Source organism: Adiantum capillus-veneris, chromosome 24 (assembly GCF_014529385.1).
Source record: "Adiantum capillus-veneris isolate H3 chromosome 24, ASM1452938v2, whole genome shotgun sequence".
NCBI classification, from domain to species: Eukaryota; Viridiplantae; Streptophyta; class Polypodiopsida; order Polypodiales; family Pteridaceae; genus Adiantum; species Adiantum capillus-veneris.
Genome location: NC_140954.1, coordinates 21850345 through 21862518, shown reverse-complemented (window position 1 = coordinate 21862518; position 12174 = coordinate 21850345). Strand labels below are relative to the sequence as shown.

At 40.5% G+C, this 12174-nt stretch overlaps 1 pseudogene; it reads right to left on the bottom strand.

Annotated features, from left to right (window-relative positions):
- Positions 1-7290: 7290 nt before the first annotated feature.
- LOC147426067 (uncharacterized) lies at positions 7291-11892 on the bottom strand (annotated as a pseudogene).
- Positions 11893-12174: the final 282 nt, after the last annotated feature.

Here is a 12174-nt window from a genome sequence, read left to right as displayed (position 1 = left end):
AGCAGGTCTTCACAAAAAACTTCACTTAAAACCAGGCCTAATTGTAGAACTTTGTGCTGGAAATATAGATGGCCTAGTCAATGGAGCCGACGGTATATTCAAAGTGATAACACAAAACTCCACAACACAAACCATCTGGATTCACTTTCAAACCACTAAAGTAGGCCAAAAAACTAGGTATGAAAACCAACAACTATACATTGCATCAATAGATAGGCAATGGACACCAATCCAAAAAATAACACGTGAGTTTCAAATAGGAAAGAACTTCCTGAACACTATTACTAGAACACAATTCCCAATTCAACCTGCAGCAGCTGCTAGAACCATACACCGTGCACAAGACTTGACACTGGATACCTTGGCTTTCGATCCAACCAGCATTCGAAGTCACGGCCTTGTGTACACTGCCCTCTCCCGCGTAAGAGATCCCAACAACCTTTACCTCCTGGCAGAATTAACTTCCAACCATATTAAAGTAGACCAAACAGTTCTAACTGAGTTACACCGCTTCAAAACACATGCTACTTGGCAACCTACACAGCTTGACCTCCACTCTTTTCCCGACAATCACTTGATAATACAATCTCTTAACATTGTGTCCCTAAAGAAACACCACAACAACCTTATTCATGATAATAGCTTAATGGCCTCCCACATTCTTTGTCTCCAAGAAATAAAACTACAACATCCTAATGCAGTGGCCATAAACGGTTACACACACACTTAAACAACTGGCCCCGTGGGAGTATCCCTCTTCACATCAAATAAAAACATACATCTACAACACCACAGCATCATTTCCACGAATGAAATAGAATGCATTACAGCGCTCCTCAGCACGCCACATAATCCACCAATAACCTTGATAACATTGTACCGCAAACCCTCAACTCCACTTCCCTTGCTCCTGCAAACATTGACTACACTACTCACACCTCACCTCCAACACACCCCTACCATTTTACTGGGTGACTTCAACATCAACGCTAACACCAAACACCTGGATACCTTGCACTTTCTAACCTTCTCTCCACACACAACATGACACAACATATAACCCAAACCACAACAATCTACGATTCAACTTTGGATCACATTTGGACTACAAATTCCTTCACTAACATAACAACAGGCACTAACTTCTCGTTCTGGTCAGACCACTCCATTATTTACTTACTGCTCCCACTAAACTCCAAAAACACATTCCATTGCTCCCCTCTTCCTACTTCTGAAAATCACCTCCACAAATCCTTCCATTGGCAGGCCCTCGTGATCCCTCACCTTGTTTAATCTAAATTGTGTGAAAACACAAGTCCTATTTTTTGTTTTTTTTTTAAGTTTTGCAATCATACCACTCTGAAATTCATGTTTGTGAGGTTTACATTTGTAGAGGATTATCCTTCGTAGTTCTCAACATGTTTTGATGCTTCCAGAAAGAATTAAGTATTAAAGTTGAAAGTTATTACAAGAATTGCATGATCCTATTTTTTGGTCAAATTTAGCATTTTTATGATTTTTTTGGTGGCTTTCTTGATATCCAAATGCAACTTTGGTTGTGTAAGTGGTATGTGTAACATAATGCTAGTCTCGCTTGAGTTTTGGGACACATAATACCCTATATAGCATAGTATATGACGATGGTTGAGTTTTTCAATTGCAGAAGAATATGAGACATTTTAGTGTAGCAAGTATAACTTTCTCAATACTACTATTTTATTAGACCAATTGTGTGCATTTTGTAGGTAGTAACCATATCTAATCATAAAATTCAAATTTGGCTAGATATTGAGTGATTTCTATGGGATTCTAGAGGTCATAATGCTAAACTTGGTTTTCTCATGTTTGCTGTATTTAGCACTTCATCATTGTCCCCAAGGTTTCACTTGGTAAGAGATCTATTATTGTTTTGACATGCTCCATGGCTCCTTTTGAATCCAAAGGCCCAAAGGGAACTAAGAAACCATGTATATAGTATTTGTATTGAGCATAACTATTGAAACTTTGATGATAGGTCCGTAGAAGGGAAAAACTGTAACTTTTTGTACCTTTTTTTTTTGCCAAATAAAAAAATAGTGAGGCAAAAGCATCCATATTTTTTGATCACCAACCCCATTAAACTTAACGTGGAATTTTATCTCATGTCCTATAAAACCCCTATCTCATTTATATGCAATAAATCATAAGAAATGGTTGTTTTGGGCGAAATGGAATGATCCATCAACTTTGTAGGCTTGTTGTGACCAAGAGATAAGAAATTTTACAAGTTTCTCATTTTTGCTATATGTAGTAGTCTGTGATTTTTAAGCTCGTGAAAGGATTTTCTAAGATGAGTGCATCTACTATGGTTTTGGATTTTTTTTTCAAAACCCTGAAATGCCACTTTTATGTCATGTTAGGTTACCAACCTAGTGTTAAGAATAATCATCTTTCATACTTATACTTGATGGATTACTGCTGGCTTTGATATTATATTGTACACGAATCTTCTGAGATCCGAGATTGTAATTCATTTCCTAGCTTGGCGCACACAAAGCAGCAAAATTCACAATTAGTATCCAGATTTGAAATTCGATGGGCCGAGCTTGGGTATCCTTAAGCTAACTAGCTCAGCGAGCTGCCTTCGGTGATGACAACTCACACTTTTAATTTATTAAAAAAATTATTTCAACCCCTTCCCAGGCCCTCGTCCACCTGTGCCTTGCTGCTAAAGTTCATGCCATGTGTATTGACCTCTCTCCCTCCCTCTTGCGCTTCCGCTCCCTTCGCCTTGTTGTTGCCCACGCGTCGACAAAAGCACTGTCATTTAACAACATCATCTTAGATTTGTGATATAATAACGATTTTTTTAACATCGTAGGGACATACTTAATGGATTATAGATAAAATTCAAGATGTTTCAAAACTATAAAAGGCTACTTCCAAAAAATTTGTTGTAAATAGGATGTGTAGAATCTTCTAACCATGCTCCCTACCAAAAAATTATTGTACATAGGATGTCCAGAATCTCCTAACCATCCTCCTTGACCAAAACGGAAAAAAATTATATTGCGTTGATTTAAGGAAGGTACTTCAAATTTTTGTCACTTTAAAAAAAGCTTATTTGGTTCAATTTTACAATTTTACCTTATTTGCTTGCCATACTTGCCTACATAAAAAGTCTTGAACTTCTATGTAGGCATTACGTTTAAATTATTCCCACCTTAAGATTATATAGTTCAGACTTGAGCTTCTTCGCAAGTTAAAAAAGAGACTAATTTTATCATGGTTCGTTTTAAGACTTACTACATTAGTTGGGTTTTTCCTACAAGCTCATATGTTTCATAAATTTAATTCCTCTAAATGTATTTTGTAATAACTCGTGATGTTTCTCCTAGAATTCTTCTTAGATGCGCTACCAATTTTTTGGTAGGCAGGAGAATCTTGGATTACCTTCACATTAAGTATAAGACAAACATTAGGGAACTTCCCTCATAAACAATATCTCTCTACTTTCTACTTTACCAGCTAAGGCTCTTTTGGAAAAAGCTTTTAACAAGCTTTCTAGAAACAAGGTACAAGAGCTCATTTTGAAAAATTACTTTAACCATGATCATACATGGATGTAAGACACAATATGCATTTAGTTTGTATTGAACAAACATGGATGCAGTGATAAGAGGGACATGGATGACAACTGTGAGGTTTGTCATGTACCTGCATTCCATGTTTAAACAAAAATGCTAATAATTTTTTGTTTGCATGATGGTTGTAGGTAACGACTCCGACTTCTTTTATCTCTGGAGTCAATGGCTTCTCATTTGATTGATGCAAAAACCACTTATTATCGTTGCAATATCTCTTTCATTTTAGAAGATATAGTCAAACAACAAATTTCCATATCATTTGTACAAATGTTCTCAAAAAAATATTTAGATCCATTTATACCAGGCTTTGCCAAATCTCTCGTTGAATCTCTAGGTTCAAGTTGTGGATAATGTATACAAATTAAAAATCAAACACACACACAAAATCAATCACAACTACATCTATGTCTTTGTACTTATATATGCGTGTATATCTATATTCTTATATACGCGTATAAACCAATGCACATATATTCATAGATGTATATATGTTAATAGATTTACCTTCACATGGCTACAAATGTCATTGGCGTTTCAAAATATAGATATAATAGCTAGTTTAAACATAGGAAGGCATGTTTACATGAAAGCGTTAAGATACATCATTTTTCTTCAATTCCAAATAGTTAATAGAGAGAATTTTTCCATCGGCAAAGTCTCAAAGACCTCAATGTGTTGGTTTAAAATTTAGAGAAAGACCAAAGTATGTCATTTGTGCCTTAATAGCTCATATTTAACATCTTCAAAGTATGGAGCATATATCACTAGCTAGTTTTATCTTTATTGTTGGGCAGTGATGAAGCAGTAAGAGTATTGATGTGTGCAATCACTTCTATGTATGATTGAGGTGAGATTTTTTTTTGTTTTTGGTCTCAATCCTTTCTTTACAGTTGGATTTGGGCTCTTTGTAGAGAAAATTTCTTGTTAAAAGCCATTTTACTCACACCAACATAGATACTTACTTTGGCCTCACCGTGAGAAATGTTAAGGATAATATTTTCTTTTCGGAATAGTAAAACTCAATTTTATGCGATGGATGGGTTATTTAATTGTATGGTGGCCAACTAAAACACCCATATCCTGTTCTTTGACTTGATACTTGATCAATTCACTTGGAACATGCAATTCAGGAAAGTTGCTTTGTACAAGTTCAAAGACACAAACGGGGCCTTCTTTGAAAAGTGATTCATGCTGCTTATTTTTTGGATATGGAAGTCCCATATTGAAAATTTGTAGTATTTGGTTGTCCATTGCTCTAGAACCCATGTAAAAGAGTTCCATGTACATCGCCTATAGTCATGAAAAGGCCTCAAAGCAATGAAATGGGAGAGGGTAAAGTTACCTCTTTGAAATCTTCCATATTGATGGGGTAAAGGATGCATGTGCCTTGCCCTAGGACGGACGTCCAGTGTACGTTGCCCACTGACTCCACTAACTTACTCACTTATTCTTTGTATATATAGAAGAGTAAGGAATAAGTGCTTCTTGCACCCCACTTTGTGGGAACCCAATGGGAGCTTGTGAGCCCTACTAAGAGTGATGTATGCTCTTGTGAAAGCTCAAAAGACAATGTGGAAGATAGTATGTAGGTGAAGGTGATAGCCAAAAAATGTTTGTGTGCAATAGCACTGTTTTGCATATTGTTTTCCTCCTTATAAAGTGCAGATCCAAACATTTTTGTCCGCAATTTTCATGTGTTTTGACATGGTCTACAACTTTGCAGAAAAGATTTTGTAAATTCCATTGTTTTGTTGCTATTCAACTCAGACTGATTGTATGCTGAAATTTCAAGTTTATTGTTTCAGGCAATGTGTGAGTATGATGCACTTTTGAAGGCACAATAGGTGCTCAAAGTTGGGTGCATAAATTCCAAGGTTAGACTGACTGTATACAAGAAATTTCAAGTTTTTGGTTTCACGCAGTGTGTGAGTATGATGCACTTTTGAAAGCATTAGAGGTGCTCAAAGTTAGGTGCATAAATTCCAAGGTTGAAGATGCAATTTAACCTTGTGCAAAGCTTGAGGTTTGAGGATTTTAGGTAGATTCGGATAAAGAAGAAGTGGCCTTGGAAGTGGCAAATTCACAGGTTTATAAGGATTTTTGACAAGTTCCATTGCTCATAGAACCGCTTGTTCCAGAGTGAGCTAGATTGATAGGATTTTGGTATTTTATGTATACCATATATAGATTTTCTATTGAGACATCGAGTGTCTGTTTACGGTCTATGCATTTTGATAATTTTTATATATTTTTCTCAAAGTACAAGGGAAAATTTTGTCTATCTTTCCCATGTTTTCTACATATCTATAGCTTGTTAAGTATGGAGCCTGATTTACCCTTGTAATTTTCTGTGGTAAAAGCGCACATTTGTAAGGCCCCCATTACGAGGAGAAGCCATCATGCGTGAAGGAAAATCACTCACCAGAAACCAAAATTTTCACGGACAAAAATAAGGAGCAACTTTAGGGGCCGAGACTTTTTTTTCCCTCGCCGGAATATTCTTTTTCGCCGGAATATTATGGCCGGACAGCGGCCGTAAAGTGGTCGGAAAACAACCGGTCGGTTGGCCCGTGGCCGGTAGTCAATGGCCGGTGACCGGTGGTCGGAAGTCAATGGCCGGTGTGGCCGGTGGCTGAATTCAAAAGCGGACTTGTCTTCTCAAGGGCGGCCACACATGGGCGGATTGGAGGGTCCGATTTGGACTTATTCGCACAAGGGCGGCTACACATGGCTGCCTCTCATAAGAGAGGGCAGCCCTTTTGGCCTATAAAAGGAGGCCATTTTTACACACATTTCAGAGTGTGAAGTTGATGCAACAAGGTGAGTGTGAGGTGGTGAGAGTGAAGCAAGGCGGGAGCTCTATTAAGGGTTTAATCCCTTTGTAAACTACTTCTTCTTTTGAAGTGCTAAAGCCATTGAGTGGCTGCTTTCCCGTGGACGTAGCCCACATTGGGTGAACCACGTATATCGTGTGTATACTCTCTCTCTCTCTCTCTCTCTCTCTCTCTACTCTATAATCTCTTGTGTGTGAAATCTATCTCTCTCCATTAAGTAATCTACTCAAAAATCTATTTAGCTACGTCTTATTTCCTAACATAGCTTACTCTCTAATGCTTTTGTCATCAAGATTTACTCTCACTTTGACAACAATCGAGTTTTGACTCTCACTTTGATAGGTTTTGTTAGTTTGGACATCGATTTAGTGTCCTTGTATCCACTCTCATAGGAGTGAGATTTGTATATGCTTGTGTGGCTACATCTTACATGTAGTCATAGACTTTACAAGTTCTATAGGTTTTTGCGTCGTCGTCAAATCGTTGCAAGCAATTTTCCTGTGGGATGTGTTTTGAGCACTATGTTTGCTCACTACTTATGTATATGGTTATCCATTTTGATGCTTGTATGATAGTTGTTTATCCAAGTCTTGTGTCTTTGCTACTCGTTGTGCCTGCATTATCACGTGGCGCTTGTTTATGCGCTGACTTTGCTTGAGATTTTTCTCAGTTTCAAGAGAGACTCCACCAGATTTCTCCTAGGATTTTTGCTATAATTTTGGTTTCTTGACATCCATCATGTGTGTGAGTTAAGATTTAGACTCGTGAGAGATTGTGGTCTCATAATTGCCAATATACGCGATGTTGACATTGCGATCACACATGACACATTACGTCTCATGTGCCAATGTATGCAGGGGACGACCATAATCGAAACGATTATTACAACACAACCCTCTTTGGCCAGAGCATATGTGCTACCATCAAGAGCGGAGAATCAAACAAGGGAAGCCTCCGAAGAAATCTTAGAGGTAAAGAAGAAATCTTAGAGGTAAAGAACGTTGGCCCTTGATAACATCATACATGTTGAGGTGAGAGTCACATCTAACAAAAACGCAGATGCGACCTGAGGGATGTATGGAAAGATCTAAAACACTATTTATGTGACCCTTCGTGGACTTGTAGAGAAGCCAAGATTTTGTATCCCACAAGCACACAACGCCACCTTCAGAAGCACTCAACAAGTTGCTCGAATACGAAGTGGAACCGTAGAAGAGAGCGTCGTGTCTGGAGCGTGACTACTCCAGTGTGATGAGTGAGAGTGTCCATATCTGTGTTCGTATTTGTATTGAAGATTTTGATAATGTCGTCCGCCTGGCCTGTGGCAAGCACGGAGCCCCACGAAGTGATGCATTTGATGGGGCCGAGATGAGAAGGGTAGGAGAACATGGGCTGCAGCTCCCCATTCTTCTTTTCCACCCTTCAATCCCATCTGCTTTGTGCTTAATCTTGTTTTGTGCACTCATACAATCCTATCACGAGCTTCATCACACTTAGAAGAGATCTCTCTCTCTCTCTCTCTCTCTCTCTCTCTCTCTCTCTCTCTCTCTCTCTCACACACACACACACACACACACGAGAACGAGAGAGAGAGAGAGAGAGAATCAATGGCGGAGTTGGAGGTGTGGAAGGAACTCGGGAGACACAAGGGCTTGTACACAACTGAGAAATAACAACAAGAGGTCGGGAAGAGGCACTTTTGTTGACGACAAGGCCGCCAACTAGTTGGGGATCATGTTGTAATGGAAAGCCTATTGGTTGAGAGGGTGGATTTGGGGCAAGGAGCACGACTTGAATTGTGATGGAGCCTGGAGATTATTGGCCAAGAAAGGCAGCATGAAGAGGGAGAGGATTACGCGGGGGTACTGAACAGATGACGAGAAAGGTGCTTTAGTTGCTACTGTTGGTGTGGAAATCATGTATGGTTTGCTCAGTCCGGCCGGACCCAAAAGACGTATGAAATAAAGTTTGATAACTTTTAGTTACCACCCACGAGCTCTCTTTTAAAGACTTCAAAAACCAAATAAAGAAAAATATGGCCAATTGGATAGTCAGAGAGGGGTTTGTCTTTGTTGAGGATGGCTCTCACACACCCAAACACACACCCTTAAGATTATGAAGATGATTAAGAGGGGCTAATCTCCTCCAAATCTAGAGGTTGCAAATGCAATTGAAAGCGTTTTTAGAGCACAATCAAAGCACAAATTTGTAAAATGGAAATGGGAATTTTAATTATGCAATAAGACGAAGCAAAGACCACACAAAATTAATGCAAAATGGAGCATAAATGAGCACAAAATTAACCAAAAATTGAACCAATGAGGGTTTAATTGCAGCAAATAATGAGCACACAAAGCAGGACTAAGCTAAGATCCCACCACAAGCTTCATTACACTTAGAAGAGCTCCCCTCAGAGAGAGCTTCCTCACAGTCTCACTGTGTGTATGAGTACAATGTGAGAATGAGTGAGAGCTCCTTATTCTTTGTATGTATAAAGAAGAAGGAGATAAATGTGGGCGGTCGAACACTGACCGGTAGACACGGGCAAAGCACGGTGAGGCACACCGCCTTTACCTAACATTCTCCCACTAAAGGCTGTGTGGCGATAAGTAGCAAGAAGACTAGCCTACAACTAGTATATACAAGAGGTGAGAGAAGACGGCTCTCAACCTATGTCCACTGGCTCACTCTGTAACCACTCTAGTGTAGATGCAACATGCATACCACTAGTGCTAGAGCTATGATGACACTCCTGATGCAGGTTGCATGGCTCCACAATGCACAATGACAGTGTCAGTCATCGCACAACTGATAACTCCCACTGCAAATGCACCAACCGCATAAGCAAGATCAGGTCTTGAGACCAAAAGGTCAGACATAAGAGACCCGAAAGCCGACGAAACATGCACTATGTGTGCCAACCCATCCCTGTTAGCAACCTCAGTGCCATATGCATCCTCATCAGGAACCACCTGACTATGCATCACTATGTCAGCATTGTTTGGCAAAGGCATATCTGCTGAGAATGACTGCAAAATAAAAAAATCAGCACCACTACAATCACACACAGCTGTCTGAAGGACATTGTTGCCCTCAAATGTATTAGACGCATTATAGAACAATGCATCAGTCTCTGGCTCAACTGATGTCACCTCAACTGATGAGTGACAAAACTGTGCATCCCCAGAGATACCACTATCTGCGTGAACATCACCACAAGACAAATGCACAACCTGCTCTCCATGCATCACATCTGCAAAAGAGACATGCCTCATCTCTCGCTTCAAACATGGCTGCAAATACACAGTGACTACACCGCCTCGTGTGTCAGAAATATGCAAAGGGTATACCAGACCACTCCTAGCACCTCTAGCTATCACCAGTGATACCCTATGCATCTCCACAATCTGCGAACTTTGCAAGCATAAACTGGGACAAACTGCTCAATCGAGCGTAAAGAACATAACCATAAACGCAAGTAGAGAGCAAACTAGCTCAAGACGCATCTCACAAGAGAAACCGCTTGCAGAAATCTGCAAAAAACCAGTGAAACCTATGACTAGCTTATATTGTAGCCACACAAGCATACCCAAATCCTCACTCCTGTGAGAGTGGGTACAAGAACACCAAACCATGTCCAAATTGACAAAACCTGTCAAAGTGAGAGTAAACACTCGATCACTGTCAAAGTAGGAATATATCGACCACTATACCATCAGAGAGCAAACTGCGAATATGCATAAACCATGGCGAGAAATCCTAGGAAAAATTCGACAGAGTTTCACCTGGAAACTGAGAAAAAATCTCACTAAATACGCATGAAAAATAGACACTCAGTGTCTCACTAGCAAAATCCAAAAATGGTCTATATGCAATGCCAAAAGTTTGGCAAACTGGCTCACTCCTGACCGTGTAGCTCTATGGATGTGTACCTATCCAAAAACACTGCAAACCTGCAAACCTACTATCTGTGAGCTATGGCTAGTTAACTATAACCGCATAATGCATACATAGCATGAAATTGCACAAAACCGTGCTAAAAAAGCTCTTTGAAATGCCCCACACAGTCAAACAATGCGCATGAAGCCGCATCCGGATTTGTGACGATTCGAAATTCACATCCCAAAGTATCACTTGCATACGCAAAAACAAGGTGAATTCTCTCTCTAATAGCACCACAGTGTATGGCCAAAGATGCAAACTGCATCACTCTCTACACTATAGGAATCAAACTGCAAAACCTCGATATGTCGAGATTGTTGACAGGCTGCTGCAAAAAAGTCAACGCTCAAAATAGTACGTTCAAAACATGCTAAAACCTCTGGGTAGACTCTTAAATCACATGTATCCGGGTCTGGGTATGAGAGTTATGCCAAAAACCTATGTTTCGGTCCATAAACTTGCTGCTGTTGCACCTGCTGTAATTCAGAGAAAAATTTCAAAAAATGAATGTTACCATCACGTATGGAATGTGCCAGAACCCCAACCTAAACTCCTGGACCATATCCATCCGACTCCGTACGATGGAGATATGCAAAAAACACTGTTTCGGGAGCCAAAAACAACAAAAACGAGCTGCAACACTTCTTGTTCCTGCTCTTGCTCTGCAAAAATTCAGCAATGGCTTGCTACACAAGCTCTACACAAGCTGAATATACATTTCTAAGCTGAGATCTGACACCGTCGAACCATATCCACCTCCGTCGAGCTCAAGCCGCCATAGCTGAGCTCCGTCGTTTCCGTCTCGTCGGAAAGCCGCCGCACGCACGTCGCCAAAGCTTTGATACCAATTGTGAGTGCGTGAATGCGATGCGTGTGTAGAGAGAGAGAGAGAGAGAGAGAGAGAGAGAGAGAGAGAGAGAGAGAGAGAGAGAGAGAGAGAGAGAGAGAGAGAGAGAGGTGGAGCTCCCAAATCTCATTGTATGAGCACAATGTGAGAATGAGTGAGAGCTCCTTAATCTTTGTATGTATAAAAAATAAGGAGATAAATGTGGACGGCCAGACACTGACCGACAGACATGGCCTTTACCTAACAACAATACCACTTCTTCATTTCACACTTCATCAATGAGTTCCTTTCCTTGTACAAACAAACAAAGGCCCATACTAGCGCCTTAGGTAACTTGTAGGCTAATATAAACCCAGACATTATCGTAGAAAAACCTAAACCCGAAAATCCGGATTGAGTTAAACCTTATGTCCTTGGGCATGAACACAGTTTCCTTGCGTGTAACCACGGTCGAGGGAGGCACATCTTGCCTTGCTCCCTATGAGGCTCTTCGACCTGCCACATATAGCATCCATCAATTGGGGCATCCTCATCGTCTTCAATAGGCCTCATTGCGTTGCAAATCACTTTGCATGGGTAACACCTTGTACCCCCTTTTCTCAACGGCCACCATCCTCTCATCTTCTTCTTGTGTAGCAACCATTTTCGCGGAAAAGGTTGCCTGCATCCTTCTTGCCACTAAAGTTGTGGGTGCCTCGGGCCCCTTGCTGACAAGCCTAGCAACGAGCTTTAATTTTGGAGGAGACGTAGAGTAAGGCCCCCTCATTCGCCCCTTCTGCGACCGCTTGCCATCCTCCCTCCGCTATGCTTCACCTCCTCGCCGTCATTGAGCATCTCAAGAATGCCTTGTTGCATGTCGAATAATCCACAAACTTCACCTCATCACCCTTTCTGAGCGCATTGCATACCTTTTTGCAAACCCGGG